Source organism: Copadichromis virginalis, linkage group LG19 (assembly GCF_057382275.1).
Source record: "Copadichromis virginalis isolate Kocher_CV1m ecotype Utaka linkage group LG19, C_Virginalis_male_GT1.1, whole genome shotgun sequence".
NCBI lineage: Eukaryota > Metazoa > Chordata > Actinopteri > Cichliformes > Cichlidae > Copadichromis > Copadichromis virginalis.
In genome coordinates, this window is record NC_140636.1 from 15,276,678 (window position 1) to 15,292,997 (window position 16,320).

The 16,320-nt window shown below is 43.7% G+C and overlaps 2 long non-coding RNA genes across 2 annotated transcripts in view; one reads left to right on the top strand and one right to left on the bottom strand.

The window, feature by feature from the left end:
* Positions 1-16,320, bottom strand: part of LOC146685793 (uncharacterized) — a 102,399-nt gene that overhangs the window by 71,318 nt on the left and 14,761 nt on the right. The gene's annotated exons all lie outside the window — the stretch shown is intronic.
* LOC146685798 (uncharacterized) lies at positions 8-2,095 on the top strand. The gene is made up of 2 exons (XR_014916699.1): positions 8-288; positions 661-2,095. It is a non-coding gene; the product is annotated as an uncharacterized LOC146685798 (long non-coding RNA).

Genomic DNA, 16,320 nt, shown 5'->3' on the forward strand with positions numbered 1-16,320 from the left:
GCCAATGGCGTGTCCAGCGGGGTGGCCTGGGGGGGCACAGGCCACCCCCCAAACCAGACTGGCCACCCCAGGTGCCACCCCAAAGGCAAAACAATAAAATTCAATCAAATATCAAATGTCCGATTATGTTTTCACGGTGACGCTCAGATATCCGAGTGTAAGTGAATGCAGCATCGCTTCTGCGCTATGCGCATCACGTTAGCAAAGGTAGGAGAGCCAAGCGCGAAAGATGGCACTGCAGGAAACAATTTTTCGGTGAAAGAAAATGAGGACAGAATAAATGTCCCGGTAAGTAATATCAAGTTTGTTGAGTTTAGTAAACTTCGGTGAAATTAGAATACCAAGGAAAAAAATAACACTTAAAGAATTATTGCAGCTGTGGAATATTTCAGACAGTATGCTACTGAGGGCAGCTAACATAAGAGTTATGCGTTATAAGATATAATCTAAGTCGTAACATTGCTGTATGGGGCTGCAGATTTGGTTGCAGGTTAACATAGCTGGACTGGCCATCGGGCATACCGGGCATATCCCCAGTGACTTATTTTTTATTTTTTTTGTAATGGCATGAACAATGAGAGGTGGTGGATTGGCCAGATGCAGGTCGATGTGTAGAAATAACTCCGTTGTTTGGTGGTGGCTATGACGGGGCTTCCACAGAGGCAACAGGTGGATGAGGGAAGGGGAGGCAGGAGGAGAGACCCGAAGCAGCCACCAGTCCGAGTGTCAGGTGAACTGAACTTCAGGTAAGAAGTTATGACCTGCAGTCTATCTGGGTCAGATATAAACCAAGTTTAGGTGGAGTTTATTTTCATGTTGCTGACTTTTTACTGTCAGTTGCAATAACTCATACTGCGTTCTAGCCAGTTTGACGGAGTTTTTATACAGCTGGGTGGGTGCTATGATGTTACTGATAGTGAACTTTATTTTATTCATAAAGTTAGTAGAGTTGCCAACGGCTCCTTAAAAAAATGGAATGGTCCCTCATTCAGAGAAAATATTACACGTTTCGTATTGAGCTGAGAAGAGACGCAGTTTGTCCCGGACTTTAGCTAGAATGGAAAAAAGACACAAAGCTGGATTTATTCTGTCTTTATGCTGCACAGCTGCCTCTTCTCTCATTCTCTCCCCCTCCCTCTCCTGTTGCTACTTCAATCATGAAACTGATCAATGATCAGCTGATCGGCTTTTCTCTCTTGTTTATCGCCCACTTTGCGCCAGAAAGAGGAAACCAGCAGATGTTGCGCTAAACAACAGCAGCACGTTTAAGCTTGATCGGCTGTTGTTAGAATGTATTTAATATTAATTTCTAGTATCAGCTGATGTTTGCTGGAGCCACAGCTGTAAAGCTGCTGGTCATGATGTCTGTTTAGATATGTGGTGAGAGGGAAACATGAAGATGAAACCAGGAGATGTCCTTACTGAACCATCAGAGCTGAACAGGTGATGGAGAAACAGGTTTACCTTTTAGGTGACATGAATGAGTTGAAGGGAAGTTATGAACTGTTTCTGAGAGACAAATAACACCAGGATCCTTTTTTATGTAGCAGACAGCTGGTAACTGTGCAGGGGCGGGTCTAGCAAAGTTTTGCCAGGGGGCCAGGTAGGGCATTAACAGGGAAAGGTGGGCACAAAGAAATACTTTTCTTTCTTATTCTCATTTAAAATACCTAGTTTTTATTAAATAATTATCTAAATCTTACAACCAAAGTTTTTATCTGATGTAAAATGTATAGAAATCATACATATACCAACAAGACTGTACATCACTGTCACAACAGGGTTTGTTTTCAGTCAAAGTCTTTATGGCTTTACTACCTGGTGGGTCGGTCTGTAGTAAAAATGCCCAATTTTTTTGTCCCAGTCCAGCCCTGCAGGTTAATACTGGCAGTGTCACCATGCCAGCTGACTGTATTTTATCATCAGCCAGTGTTGTTCTTTATCAATATTACCAAAGTTTACGATAAGGCAGCATAGAAAGTATTTACTTGCTTTCAGGTTTCATTCAAATGTTAGTCTTTTCAGTTGTTTCCCCACTTTTTTCCTGTTTCAAAATCAAACACCAGTTTGTGAGAAGATTATCTTCTTTTTTTAACAGGCAGATAAAGTTTTGCATTGGCATTGGCTAATTTGTCAATTGTTTGTTACAAATGTTCGTATTTTAATTTTCAAAAATGTTTTTGCCCAAAACATATGTGCACTATATGTCAGTAAAAATACTATGCAAATATTGCTGTCCTTGACTGCTGAGTAAACACTGACAAAGCACTGATTGTATCTCTTGTACTTTATCAACGCAGTATCTAAAAACTTTGCACCGTAGTGGTTAAAATCTCATTCTAATAAGAGTTAAAAGTGCATTTGGTTATTAGGTTTATAGGATTATTGAATTATGGTTAAGGGTTGGTAGAATTTTTTTTTAAAACATTATCTGCCAATTAAATCTGCCACCCTTCTCCAAATCTGTGCCCCTACCTGGCCCCCCCAACAAAAATTTTCTAGACACGCCACTGGAAGCAGCACTCACCTCACGGAGTTTGCAGGTACACTGAAATAGGGGAAGTAACCAGGTTTGACGTTACTGATGGAATCATTAAAATAATTGTTACTGTATCTCAGAACAAATGCATGTTTAAGTTTGCACCACATAAACTCTCTAATAAACTTTCTGCTCATCTGTTTTATAGTGGCAATAATTCACACCACTTTAACACTTGATTGCATAAAATCTGAAGCTGAACATGACCTTTGACCTCACACTTGGTGACTTGTTCTTTCTTTTAATAAGCTATCGTTGTTTTTTGCATTTTAATGGAAATGCACGTCTGGTTTTTATGTAAAATATTTTTTGAAAGGCTCATTGGCAAAGTGGTTTCCCTCCAGGGACAATGAAGCTTTTCGGTTCATAAGTAAAAGCAGAACATTAGATGTCCCACAAAAAGGAAACTGACTCACATCTGGACCTTCAGCTGTTGGTTGTGCAGCCTGTGAGAACATCTCATAAATTCTTTCCTTGCCTTAATTACTCCCAAGCTAAAGGTAAAGCTCCTGTCGTTCCATTTTTGTGCAGTACATTACATATCCTTAGTGTCTGCACGCTCTTGTGCTTATCCCACCGGCTCCTCCCCCTAATGCTCACATATGTTGCTGTTTTTAGTCATCATATAATCCAAAATTACTGAAGTGTGGCAGCACACCAGGAGCTTTCAGCAGTTTAACCTAAACTTACGTAAACCTCACCAGTTACCATCACGTTAACCTGAAAGCTGTTCCATAAAAAGCTCCAAAGCTGCAGTTGTGAATGTCAAACACTAGATGGCAGTCTTGGTATCATAATAAAGATGGTCTCAAAGTTCAGGCTGGAGCCATAAAAGCTACATTTGTCTTGTTTCTTTAACATTTAATATTGCCAATAAAGTCAGCAGTTCTCATGATACAGAGAGGTGATATTAGATATAAAACTCCTCTGCTTACAATAAATGCACCCGTGAGCATTTTAACAAAGTTACAGGATGAAATGTTGATGCATCGACCCTGCTGTGTCGTGGGTCATGCTATGAAAACCGCGTCGGGAGCGCATGCGGTGCCCATGATGTCATGCACGTACTATGCGTCAGGCCTGACGAGTGCCTAATGTCCTTAACTGACAGACAGCTTAGGATCAGCAAAGCATTCGGTTTTACATTAGCTGCGAGGAAAGAAGCACTTGGTATGGGAGAGAGCTAAGAGGATTTATAGCTTTAGGAGAATTTCCCCACACCTGGTTGTGAGCAGAAGCAGAAGATTAAAAAGCACACCTTTCCCCCTGAAATCCCTCCTGTCTGCTTTTGCAGAAGTTTCTGGAATCCATATTTTGGTCTTATCATACCCAGGTCAACATCGAGCCCCAGACTCATAAATCAGATTCGTGCTGATTCCTTCTCCTCAGTGTGGCTGTACAGAGGTATAACGCTGACTACGCGCCTAGGAGATGCAGATGGGTTAAACTCAGTGAAGGAGATGGTTATTTATGAGCTCCATCTCCTGATGGGAGCTAATGCAGCTGCTGCTAGACAGAAGCTGAGTGTAGCTCCAATCAGCGACAGATTTTTTGCATATGAATCTTTCAAACTCTCCCATCAAAGTGGAAAAGTTAGATGACAGGGATACACACATTTAAGTGCAGTAACCATGTTGCTTTGTATACTCAGCAGCGGTTGTTATATGATATACTATAATATTATAATGATAAATTACACGATAACCGCTGCTTTTGTGACCGCAGTTATTCACTTTGGAATCGCATCTGGTGAGTTTGATGCTTTAATCCGGCACAAGTTTTCTTCCAAAAACAGGCAGATAATTGCTCCCCGTGGTCCAGCTCCAGATGACATCAGTAGGAAACAATTGCCATCCAAACACACAACGGCATCATATGGAAAATCGCTGCTGTGGGTGTTGTGACTAAATTCGCGGTGGAAGCAACAACAAAGATGAATGGAAGCTTGGTGTCCCTGGTGATGCTACCTCAGTGATTCCCCGTCTGCGCGGAGAGGAGGATGCTGCGTTTGTTTGGCAAGGAATGCTTCATTCACCAGAGTAGGTCATGGAAAATCCCTCGGAGCTTTCTTCCCACCCGTAGCGAGTGAATATTTACACAACCCCCACGCGACCCCGAACAATCCGGCTCAGACAGACAAATCCATGCAAGAGCGTGCAGGAGAGGTGGGGGGATCCCGGGCAGCAGAGCAGAGGTCCACTTAGTCAGCCTGCCCGTGGCCTAATCTGAGCATACCAGCATGATATGATCCAGGTAAAGATGATATCAGACATCAGAGGAGTCTGGTTCATACTTTGTCACCACCAAAGATTATGTTTGGCTACTCGCTCATGTGAATCATTGTCTGTTGATGTTTGTGTCTGCAATTCACTCTTATTTGTACAAATACGAGCTGCCACAAGCCCAGTGAAGCCACAAGCTATTGCCCAAATCTGGGGCTGTGGATGCATGTCTGGGCATTCTGCAAGTCTAATAAAAATTCTTAATAAAAACAAATCTTGAAGCAACTGACCGGAGGGTAGAAAGATAAAAAAAAAATGTTTAAAATATGTGCACAATGACAAAAGATAATCAGTTCCATTCTTTTTATGTATCTTTAATAAGACACAGAAACAATTCTCAGTGAGCTGCTCATTTGATGACAGTGGGGAGAAAAACATTCCTGAAAGAGAGAAACGTCCAGCAGAACCAAACAGGGAAGGAAACCATCTGTCTGGTCTGGTTGGGGTGAAGAGAAAGTGGAGATAGAAAATATAAGCAGTGAGAAACAACAGACAGAGCAGGCAGATTAAAGCCAGAGCTGCGTTACTCGCACCAGGAAAAAGGAGACAGAGTTAATGACTGCTGCCTCGTGAATAAGCAGACTTTTAGTGTCTCTGGACATCCAGAGGAATGAAAGGTAGGAGTGTTGAGTGTTGGCTGGACTGAGAGGCCGAAGTGATGGGATGCTTAAGCAGACGGGATCAGGAAAGGTGAAAATGATGATGAATGATGCTGAAACTGTGACTAAGGTGTGAAGAAAGTGGGTCGATTTTGGAACCACTGATTTACATTTCTTTACTCTGACTGTGAGAGAATAACCTCTTCAGCTGGTTCCAGACCTTTTAATATCAAATTATGCTACAAAAGTAGTATTTTTTTCTTATTGTGGTGAAAGAGCATCACCGGGAAACGCTTCAACAAGACTAGCTTCTGGATTATGATTTATTGATTCAGTCTGGCTCACAATGACTTCTTGACTCATCTCCGGACTTCTGTTAACTCTTTGCGTGTGAGCTAAAGAGGCAAATGATTCAAATTAAAAGCCAGACATAACTTAACCAGTCATGCACACATGCAAGTGAAGCAAACCCAAACTGCAGATGCTGGTGTGACCTCAGGCTCTCGGTTTTCAACTCAGTTTTCACCAGGGTCGGTTTAGCTACCCTGTATTCAACTGTCGCACATTTCCTCAAACTCTCTGCCCAATTAGAGTAATCAGAAGCAGATGGATTCAGGTTTCCACCTCGGCTCCTGTATGTGCGTGGGCTAGAGCCTTTGTATTCTCTGTGGACATGAAGGAGAGCCGGACAGAAGTAAAGTCAAAGCAGTATGTGTATAGTACAAATGTATGTAAAAGCCCCTAGAAAGCAGCACTGTGTTTGCACAGACATATCTAACTGACACGGGTTATTTATGTGTCTAACCCACAGAAAGAGCGGGAGTTCCTGCAATCTGACGAGGAACCAAACACTGTCTGACTGAGCCGTCTGAATCTGCGCGATAAACTGCTGTGATTACTTCACACCGAGGACACACACATGCACACCGGCCGTGCATCCCTCAGCTAAACACACGTACACACATGCGCATGTTCCTGCAGAAGCAGGGATCACGGGACCGACGAACGGCACGAGCTGAGAAAACCCCCACTTTTTTACTCACATATGACACGATGATAATGAACGCTGGAAATGCTGCTGGAAATACTCCAGTCAGAGTTGAGATGGAGTGTACAGAGTCTGATACGAGCTTCTGTGTTTCGTCGTCTGACAGCGCCTCATTAACTGCACTTTGAGTGATGCAACCTCACATTTTCTCTCAGTTATAAATCACTGATTAAAGTCAGCCTCACTGAAGGATGGAAAGGGACTAATGTCTTTATCTGACATATTTCTACTTTTAATTTACTGTAGCGAGGATGTGCTGTGAGAGAAATTTATACATATATACTTGTTTAAGCAGATTTCAGAGGTATTGCTGTACTTTCGCCTGCAGGAAGGTGCAAAGGTGACAAAACATGTGTCAGACTTGTTCCTTTGTCCATAATAGTCCACGATGCACTTTTAGCCCTGTTTTTGGAGTCTGCCATCTTCTTGTTTTGTTTTGTGCCCACAAAAATCTGCTATCAGAGTGATGCACTAAGCCCAATAAGCAAGAAAGAGCTGAAACTCAAAGCTGTTTACGGCTTAAAACATATGGAAAGGTGCTTCAGCCCAAAGATACTTGTGATTGATAAACCGCAGCAGCTACCCCACAGTTTTTATAATATTACCTCTAAGGGTTTCCATATTATTAATACATGGCCTGGACAATATTTTTAAAAGTCAAAAACTGGAGTTTCTTGAGGGTCTACCTAAAGTTAGCTCCAAGTATAATTTCCCATAGATTCCCACATTAAAATGTTCACCTGTAATGAGCACCAGTTCAGCTTGCTGGGTTGACGAGTCGATGCATGTTAGGTTACTTGATGATTCTAAACTGGCTGCAGATGTTTGATAAACTGCTTTGTGTAGAGAATAAAATGGTTAAAATGTGACTTTTAGTCTAAAGTGTTTAAGTGGTCATTAAAGAAAAGGAATATGTAAGTAACAACAATTATTGGGGGTTTGGCGACTTTCAGTCACTTTGGTGCCCCCAGTGGTTGCTTTGAGAGAGTAAAAGTGTTTTACCATCTTTTTTTATATGTTGGTGCCTATCAGTAGGGATCTGTTGGTGTTGGCATCACTGCACACTGTGACCGAACTCTATGCACCGTTAGAGAGAACATCATCCCACCTCTACAAGTACAGCAAAGCAGAAATGCAACTTTGGGAGACATCAGTCAACTCCCATTTGCATATTCCCAAACTGCCTCAAAACTTTGGAAACTTTATATTTTGTGGTTGTGCAACTGATTCTTACACGAAAGAAAGCCCAAAAATCCCCCCTTAAGATCTCTCTGTTGTCTTTTTGTGTCAGAAAGGCTAACAGAAAATGTCAAACTCTGCCTACTATGTGTAAGCTCTGCTGCAGACTTGGCTGGTCAGTACCAAGGAAAACATTCTTATGATTTCATAATGTAGCAGTCCACAAATTACTGTGCAGTGTCCACAGCTCTGTCTGGTCTCACTGGGGCTGTGATTTCACCAGAGCTGATCTCGCTGTCTAAATATTTCCTGTCAGTTTAAAGACTTTTCCTGCAGGGCAGACGGTATAAAAGTCAGACCCCGAGCGCCGTGCCCCCACATAACAGTCAGTCACAGTGTTACGGGGAGGCCTCCTGAGCTGACACAGACACGATAAGCAAAACGGACTCTTTAAAGTGTAAAATGTTATCACTCCACTGCGATTAATGAGCGTGGACAGACTTGGGTGTAGATGTTATTAGGCAGTGGCACTCAGACACTTTGTCAGCAGGTCATAAAGGGCATGAAGTCCAGACACATCTCAGGTGTAATCTTTGCGAGTCTGCTTGCCTGAAATGAACGGAGCTCCAACATTATCTTCAGGCTGGAATCGCCAATGTCCACATTCAGAGTCAGGGGTTCATAAATTTTACAGCCTGGCCTGAGACCTCATTGCTGAGGCCGCACCGCAACTTTAGCCATGTGGCGGTCCAGGAAAACAGCAGGAAAGGAGAAAAGGAGATTATGTGACAACCGCCGGCGTTATGATCTAAAGTGCGCGTCCATATTTTTCTCTTTACAACCCTAATGGAGCATGTAATGACAGTCCTCGCTCATCTCGGCTCTTACGTCCCATTAAAATGTATTTATTGGAGATAAAACACAGATTCTGATCTCGGGTGCAGAATTTGCTGCTTCCTACGGCTAAATTGAGGAAAATGTTTTTCTTATTGTTCTACTGGTAATACAAGCTGATTCAGTCAGTCTCTGCTTGATAACTGCTGTCTGGGGTGCTGTTTTTGAATCTCACTGACTATCTGTGATATTCAGCCTGGAGCAGCTGAGCAGTAAAGAGTCATATAGGAATCACTAAACAAATAATTACTCTGTTCTTCTGCTTTGAAACGTAATATTTATTCCTTTAGCCGCAGACAGCATGTGTGTGTACATGTACGAATGAATGAGTAAAGGAAAACTCCACCCACGTGGACGCTGCTGACACATCAAACACCTTAGAGGTAAAGATCACACCCAAACTCATTTTTAATTCCTCCTTTGTCTCGTTGTGCTGCTTGGAGACGAGCTGAGCTCCGGCTGTGACAGACAGCCCAGGAATGTCTGTCAGGACAACATATGGGAGCAGCTGGAAGGACACCAGGCTGGGGGCCGGCACACCAAAATTAGAATCCTCGAATTCCTGTTTCGGAGTATTCCTGCACTCAGGTTTGAAGCACACATTCCAAATAACAGGATTTATGTGACGTGTGCTATATAAATGTCACAATATATAAAAGTTCCTGTCATGTAAAAATACTATTCAGCTGCCTTTAAAGGGCCACACCAGTGTGTCTGCAAGCAGTTTGTCTTCAATTAATAGAAAACATGTTCCCAGTACACATTTTGCTGACCCGTTTGAGTGCATTCAGTGCACTTTTACGATGCTGGTTTTATTCTTCCCCACATTCAACAGACTCTCGCATTTTCAGCTGTGTGATTGAAAATCAGCCCTGCATTAGCTGCTGTCTGCATTACAGGAGCTTTGTGTGGAGCTCATTTATTCTTGGACGCTGAAAATGTGCATTGCATGACATTTATGATATTGATCTAATGACACGGGAGGAAATAAAGTTTGGAGCAGTGGGGAAAATACAGAAAATTGTCAGTTTATAAGACGATAAACAACAGATAGGTTCAAATGTAGTGTTTCCCAGACTCTTTTTCCACCATCAGCAATTAAAAGTAACACAATAGGCACCGTGATAGATGTCTTAAAGCCACAATTGCCACTGTGGCTGCATGCACGCTTGTTAGCCGTGTTAGTGCAGTGCCCAGACTCTCAGTCTGAAGCTCCTGGGTTGTGTTGACAGGTACAGCCTGCACTTAAATCTCTGTATTTCCAGGATGGATGGTCCCAAGTTTACGATAAGACTCTGACCTCTACGTGCCCGCATCCTCCACATCTGAAGTGGCCTGTCTGCTGAAGTCTTCACTTCAGATGTCAGAAGTCCCTACTGACTCCTTGTGATCTGCCCATAGCGTACCCTACATGTCAAACTGCTGCATTGCTGGCTGGTGTTGTGGAATTTTACTTTTTCAAACATCTGAAGTCCACATGAAGCCGTCCGCTGCCGTGGCTCTTCTCCAGAACTGCGTTTCTATAGATGCCTACGTAGCTGGAAACATGCACGCTTGACTTGTGCGCATGAAAGCACACTCGGAGGATATTTCTTTTGGAATAAGCGCGATGGAATCATTACAGTCGACTGCTTCGGCACAAGGTATCCAAAATGGGATGCTAGCACCGTGACAAATTGCAGCAAGTGATGATTTCTTGTGATTATGAGCTCAGCCGTAAAAGTGAATAATTTGTCATAGAACAAATATAACTAGGCTGTGTTATGTTAACGATGTCATTTCCGTCCAAGCAGTCAAAAATGAAAAATCTGCATGTAAGAACTGTGCTCTTACCTGTTGCTGAAGCATCTAATTTACGCTAAGATTCTTTAAGCTAGTTGTGCATACTGAGCCAACCTTTAATGCTTAAAACCTTTTCATTTCTGTGTTGTACCACTGTCCTGCTTGTGTCCTTTAAACAATTTTTCATGCAAAATATAGAAACATCTACTGGATGGAGACAAATGGAGTCGGGGTGCTCGGAGCCCCTTAAATTGCCGAGACAAAGAACAAGGCTTGAAATGTAATAGGTCTGACCTAAATAGATTTTACAGTCGCTCCGTTTGAGCTCGGGGAGCCGACATGTGCAAAAAACATCGAGCAGAGGTAAGAGGCACGGCACATTATCTTCCTCCTCCTTTACATAGCCTCCCGTGAAATATAGTTGGGCTAAGCTCAATGCCATGCAGGCTGCAGCCTGTGGAGACCAGGTGGGAGCTGTGAAACGCAGTCATGCAAAGTCTTACATAACCCTGCACAGACGGGCTGTATTTCAGCTTGCACAAACCTAAAGCCCAGCCCCTTTCATCCAGATAACTTTGTAAAAAACAAAGAATGTGCAGAAGGTAACTGTGAAGGAGACGGTAAATTACAGATGAAGTGATGGAAAGTGAGAAAGCTCAAAGGAGAAGAGCGAATGAAAAAGGTGAGGATGTATGGGAGAGGAACGTGAGGCTGGAGATAATGAAAAAAGTCTGAGCATCGTTTATCCTCACTGAAGCAGGAGAATTTATGTTGTCTAGAGATGTATGATGGATGCCTGAACCACCAAACCCCGGGGAAGTGGGATGCGCATCCATCTATGTCAGAAACCACCATCTCCCTCTCTCGGGCCTCTTTCCAGGAGACGCTGCGGAGCCTCCATAGTGAACACAGAAGCTGCTGAGATTAAGTCATGGAAAATGCGGGACCCCAAAGTTTGTAATTGCTTAATTGTATAGCCTCTCTCTCCCCTCCACTATTCCTCGGGCTGCTCTCTATCACTGATGCGAGTATGAACTAGAAGGCTCTGCCTGAGAGGTGTGCATGCATACATGTGCCTGCACATGAATCCTAGCAGTGATTGTTGGAAGTCAGCTGTAGCTCGCCTGTGACTGGCGGTTCTCTGATTTAGAGCCATTTTTCCACTTCAAACCACAGGACTCACATTCTGGTGTGTTGTTATACAGCCGATGGGGGTGGAGTTGTGTGTGTGTGTGTGTGTGCAGGGGGCGAGTCGTATGTTTTCTCTGGTGTGTAACACATCCATCCTTCTCTGTACACTGACAAGAACAAATGTGCAAAGAGCAGCTCCATCAGCACAGGTTTGGTTGTCAGTTCTCAGTTGCAGTGACTTTATTTGCCGTGAGCAATAAAAGTCGGTTTTATTGCCTTGTAAAGCTGTCAAATTATCATTCTTGAGTAGACTTTAATTATTTTTCATATGCCAGTGTGGCGTTTAAATGATTTTTAAACATTCTTTGGCTTTTATAAACCCACAGAGGTGCTCAGCCTCACAGGAGCCCACCACAGAGGGAAACGCCCAGGTGAGCATCTGCGTTTGCCAGGTTTCCGTGCCATCTGAGCCCTGGATGGTTGTGAAAGTCAGCACTCCCTGGAGTGTAGTCCAGCAGAACAGTAAAGAAATGGGAAGTATTCATGTTCGCTGGCCTGTGAGATCTCATGATACATACGATTGCTTGTTCTCAAAGACCGAGGCTCAACAGGAGGAGTGTTTTTTAAATCAATCTCCCCTCAGTGTCTTAACGTCTGAAGGAAGATGAATTCTTTAATAATAATCAGCCTTCTGTGACCGTTGGGACTCTGCTGGGCTCATGAAACGATTAGAGGGCCTTAGCTGTCTTATAACACAAGAACATCCTCGCTCATCCACCGTGCAGGCTCTGAGCATTTAAACAGATGCACGAAGGATTTCCTCTCGTCCAAAATTTCCGCCATCCCTGTCAGTTCGGACAAGAGTTACGATGACACACGTCGCTGCTGATGTCATGATTGTGTAAAGATTCCAGCAGCAGATTGAAATACCTGCTGCAGACAAACAGCAGGGCTTGCCAAGAACATATGACTTAATTTCATAGAATAATATTTACTCTCACTGTGCTCTTCACTTAAATGCAACCTGCAGGCTTTTTAACATGCTTCAGCCCACACGCCAACCAATTACAATCACTCTTTTTATTAAAAGCACAGATCATGTAACTGTCGTTCTCTAAACCTAAAAGAGAATTATGGATTTGATCAACTGGTCCCTGAGTGCTATTGATACCCTTTTCTCAACGAGAAGTCGGGGCTCGGGAGAGCCTGAGTGCCCTGGAGGGACTTTCCCTGCCGGTTACACGATGGACGGGTGGCAGAACTGGAGGACCGTGTGCCTGGCGGGACTGTCGATCGAGGACGCTGAAGATATCTACCTATTCGGAACCATGATAACAGGGTTCATGCTGATCGGCGTTGGCCTAGCCCTGCTTTATCGGAGAAATAAGAGAGCGGAACCGGCTGTTCAAACCCCCACATGGCTGCCCGCTGGATTCGAAGCGCGGGGACGAGGTGCGACCTCTCACAACGAACGTAATATGGTCAACACCTTGGAGACGCTTACTGCTGCTGTGAAGGCTCAAAACAACACCATTGAGCGTATGAGGGGAAACATCAGAGAAAGGCCTGCTCAAAATGACACCCTTGAGCGACAGTTGGAAAACATCGCAGAACGGATCACTGCAGTTGTGAAGTCTCAGAATCAAAAGACTGACAACACCTTGGAACTGAAGTTTGATACCATCATGGGGAGGCTCGCAGCTCTTCAACGCGAAGTTGAGGGACCTGTCTCAGAGTGCTAAAATTCGAGCTGCTCACAAAACAGAAATTAACAATATTCAACATTCGGACACCACGGCGCCAGCTGCAGGCCCAAGGCTGGAGCCCACCAAAACAACTCCCTGATAACGACTGTGTGATGACTATTCTTCCCGTCCCATGAAGGCCACCTGGGTTGGCTGGCAGACTGTTTACTTAGCCTGATAGAGCGAAGGACACTGTCTCCGCTGAACTCTGGACACGCACACACATACACTTACACTGATAAGCACACACTCATCCCCCCTCCCTTCCAAACGCCTTCGATGCTTGTTTCCTGAAGGGGCAGCACGGCGGGTCTGTGTGCCGCGCTGGAATGGTAGCGCTGTGCAGGGTGGCTGCTGTGTTCGCTTCGGATTACTCCTCAACCCCCACCCACCCCTGTGGCTTGTCATGTCTTCACAATGTTGTGCTGTGGACATTTATGTGCTTCTTGTGCAGAGGAGTTTTTTTTGTTTCCTGTTCTCATGCTGTCCTACCATGGAAGCATAGCATGAGTAGGGGTCTCTTTTTTTCCTCTTGTACTTTCCCCAGTGTAGTGTACATTTCAATGTTTTTTTCTGATTCTACCAATCTCTGACCTGTATCCCCATGTAATGTTTGTGCTATATGTGTAAGGTCGGGGGGGGTCCTATTTCACTGCAGGGCAACCTGCATGTGACGAATAAAGCTTTGATTGATTGATTGATTGCTGGATGAACCGTGATGGGCTCTGAAGTACCAATAAAATCACAGCTACTCTCAAAGCTGCTCTGCTAACAGTGATAATAAGCTTTTGGGCTTCAAGTAAGCAACGACAAGTTTAATGCCATCATGCTGCAGATTGTAAAACGGAGAATTTTCCTCTGCACAAAAGCCAAGGCAACATTATTTTTGGTATAACAGTGTCGGGATGCATTTCCAGCGTTTCCACAGTAAAACGATGCGGTCAGCTTCATCGCAGACAGATTAACATCTCTTCTGGGAAACAAGGTGTCAAACCTATCAGCATCGACATGTGGAGTAAAAGCAAACAGCCTGAGAAGGAGCTAACAGCACGGTGAATTTTACGAAAGAATAACGTGAACATTCAACACTTGTGTTCACGTGTGGTCCCACGGGTCATCGTCTTCTGAACAGACTAAACAGAAACCGCTCAATAACATCAGAGACAAACAGGAAGTTTGAATCACATGAGCATTTATTTAAGTGTGTTTGTGCAAGTGTGCGAGAGGAATTACTCACTCCCTGGGAATAAATGGACTAAGCACAGATGTTCGTACCAGTAGTTTCACTTTCATATTGAGGGTTTTCTCATGACTGATTTTTTTATTGGATTGGAGTAATATGAGAGGATGAAGGGGCAGGATGTGATGAGCCGGAAACACTGCAGACCGTGGTGCAAATCACCTTTAGTCTGACGCTTTATTATCCCCGACTGGTGTACATGTTACCCTGGTTCATGTTTCAGATTTGCTCCAAACCAACATTTTATGGTGTGATTTAGTGCTTTTTGTGTTTTTTCTACTCGCAGTGGCTTGCAGAGCTGGTAGTGTTACGATTAACTAAACACAGCCTTCTCCTCAACAGGAAATATAATATCTTCTTAAATGACAGCAGGTATTAAAACTGCATAAAATGTTACTTGCGTTGCATATCAGCAAAGGGCAACATTTTTAATACACTTTCCAGACTCGTGGTGCAGTTTCCAGGCCTCAACATCTGGAAACAGTCCATCTATTTTCCACATTTCACCTTTCAGACCAGTCAGGAAAATTCTTGAGTTCACCATTAGCTCGTAGCACAAATGGCTGTTTATCATTTAGGTTAAGAACCACAGTCAGACAGACGTGTAGGAAAAAGATCTCTTTCAGGAGATCCTATGTAGGCCTCTGAAAAACTTTTTAAGAGGTTCATTAGCAGCGAGCATCGTTAATCGACTCTTCTTCATTAACTGATCATCATCAGTGTGAGACCTCTGCATTTATGTGCATTAACACAATCCTACAATCTTCTCAACTATCAAAGTCAATCACTCAAGAAGTTGTGAGCTCTTTCAGGAGAGGGCGTAACAGCAAATTCAAATTGTAGAAGATGGCAGCGTGGTTTAGATTTGTGGAGATGTTTGTCCATAAGGCTCATCACCATCAGCCACCTCATTCCAGCTGTCAGCACGGTGGTGTAGGGCTGATGATTTGGGCTTCTTGCAGTCACTGAGTGGACCGTGAGCTCCTCTCTATACCAAAGTATACTGAGGCCATCTGTCCCACAGCTAAAGCTCGGCCTAATCTGGGTCACAGCAGAGTTAAACCCTTCCCATCGCAGCTAAAATGCTGTGATGGGACCTTCAGAGAGCTGTGCATGAACAGATCCCCGCAAGCCTCAATGAAGTGAAGCAGCACTAACACTGAAGGAGACTGGACCAGAATCCACAGCGATGTGAGAGACTGACAGTCACACAGAAACCGTAACTCACTATTCAAAGGCAGCAACCACTTTAAAACACAACATATTCACTATAATTAAAATTCTAATTATTATACTCAAACCTTTAAAGCTGTGCTGCATGTTTGAGAAGTAGCAACAGAGAAAGTTACGGAGCAGTAAATCGTTTCAGGGTTTAATTTGCTGTTAGCGACAGCTGATGCTTATCTGAGTGCCACCCCGCAGCCTTAATGTGATTATGAGTTTAACAGGCTGGTGTTTTCTCTGCACAGCAAAGTATGCAGGGGTGGGGAAAAGGTGAAATCATGATGTCAGCCTGACGGAGTCTGCCACATTAACGGTCTTTGCTTCTGACACAATCCGTCTGCTGAAACAGTGACCTCATACTTAATTTAACACATGGTGCACAAACCCAAACGGAAGGTGCCGATAGCACCGGCGCAGATGATAAAACGGCCTTTTCCAAAGCAAAGTGATGAATTGATGCCACTCGGTGAGGTCACGTCACCATTTCTTTCTTCGTACATGTGCAGAAACTTGTGTTGAAAGCAGTTTATCTTGGAAATCTGACACCGTGCCGACTACACACAGCACAGAGCTCCTGTGTTTTCAGCGCCCACCAGGCTTCGTGATTACTTTCCAAGCCTTCCATGCATGCAAATTCAGCTCCCAGGCTTCACTTTC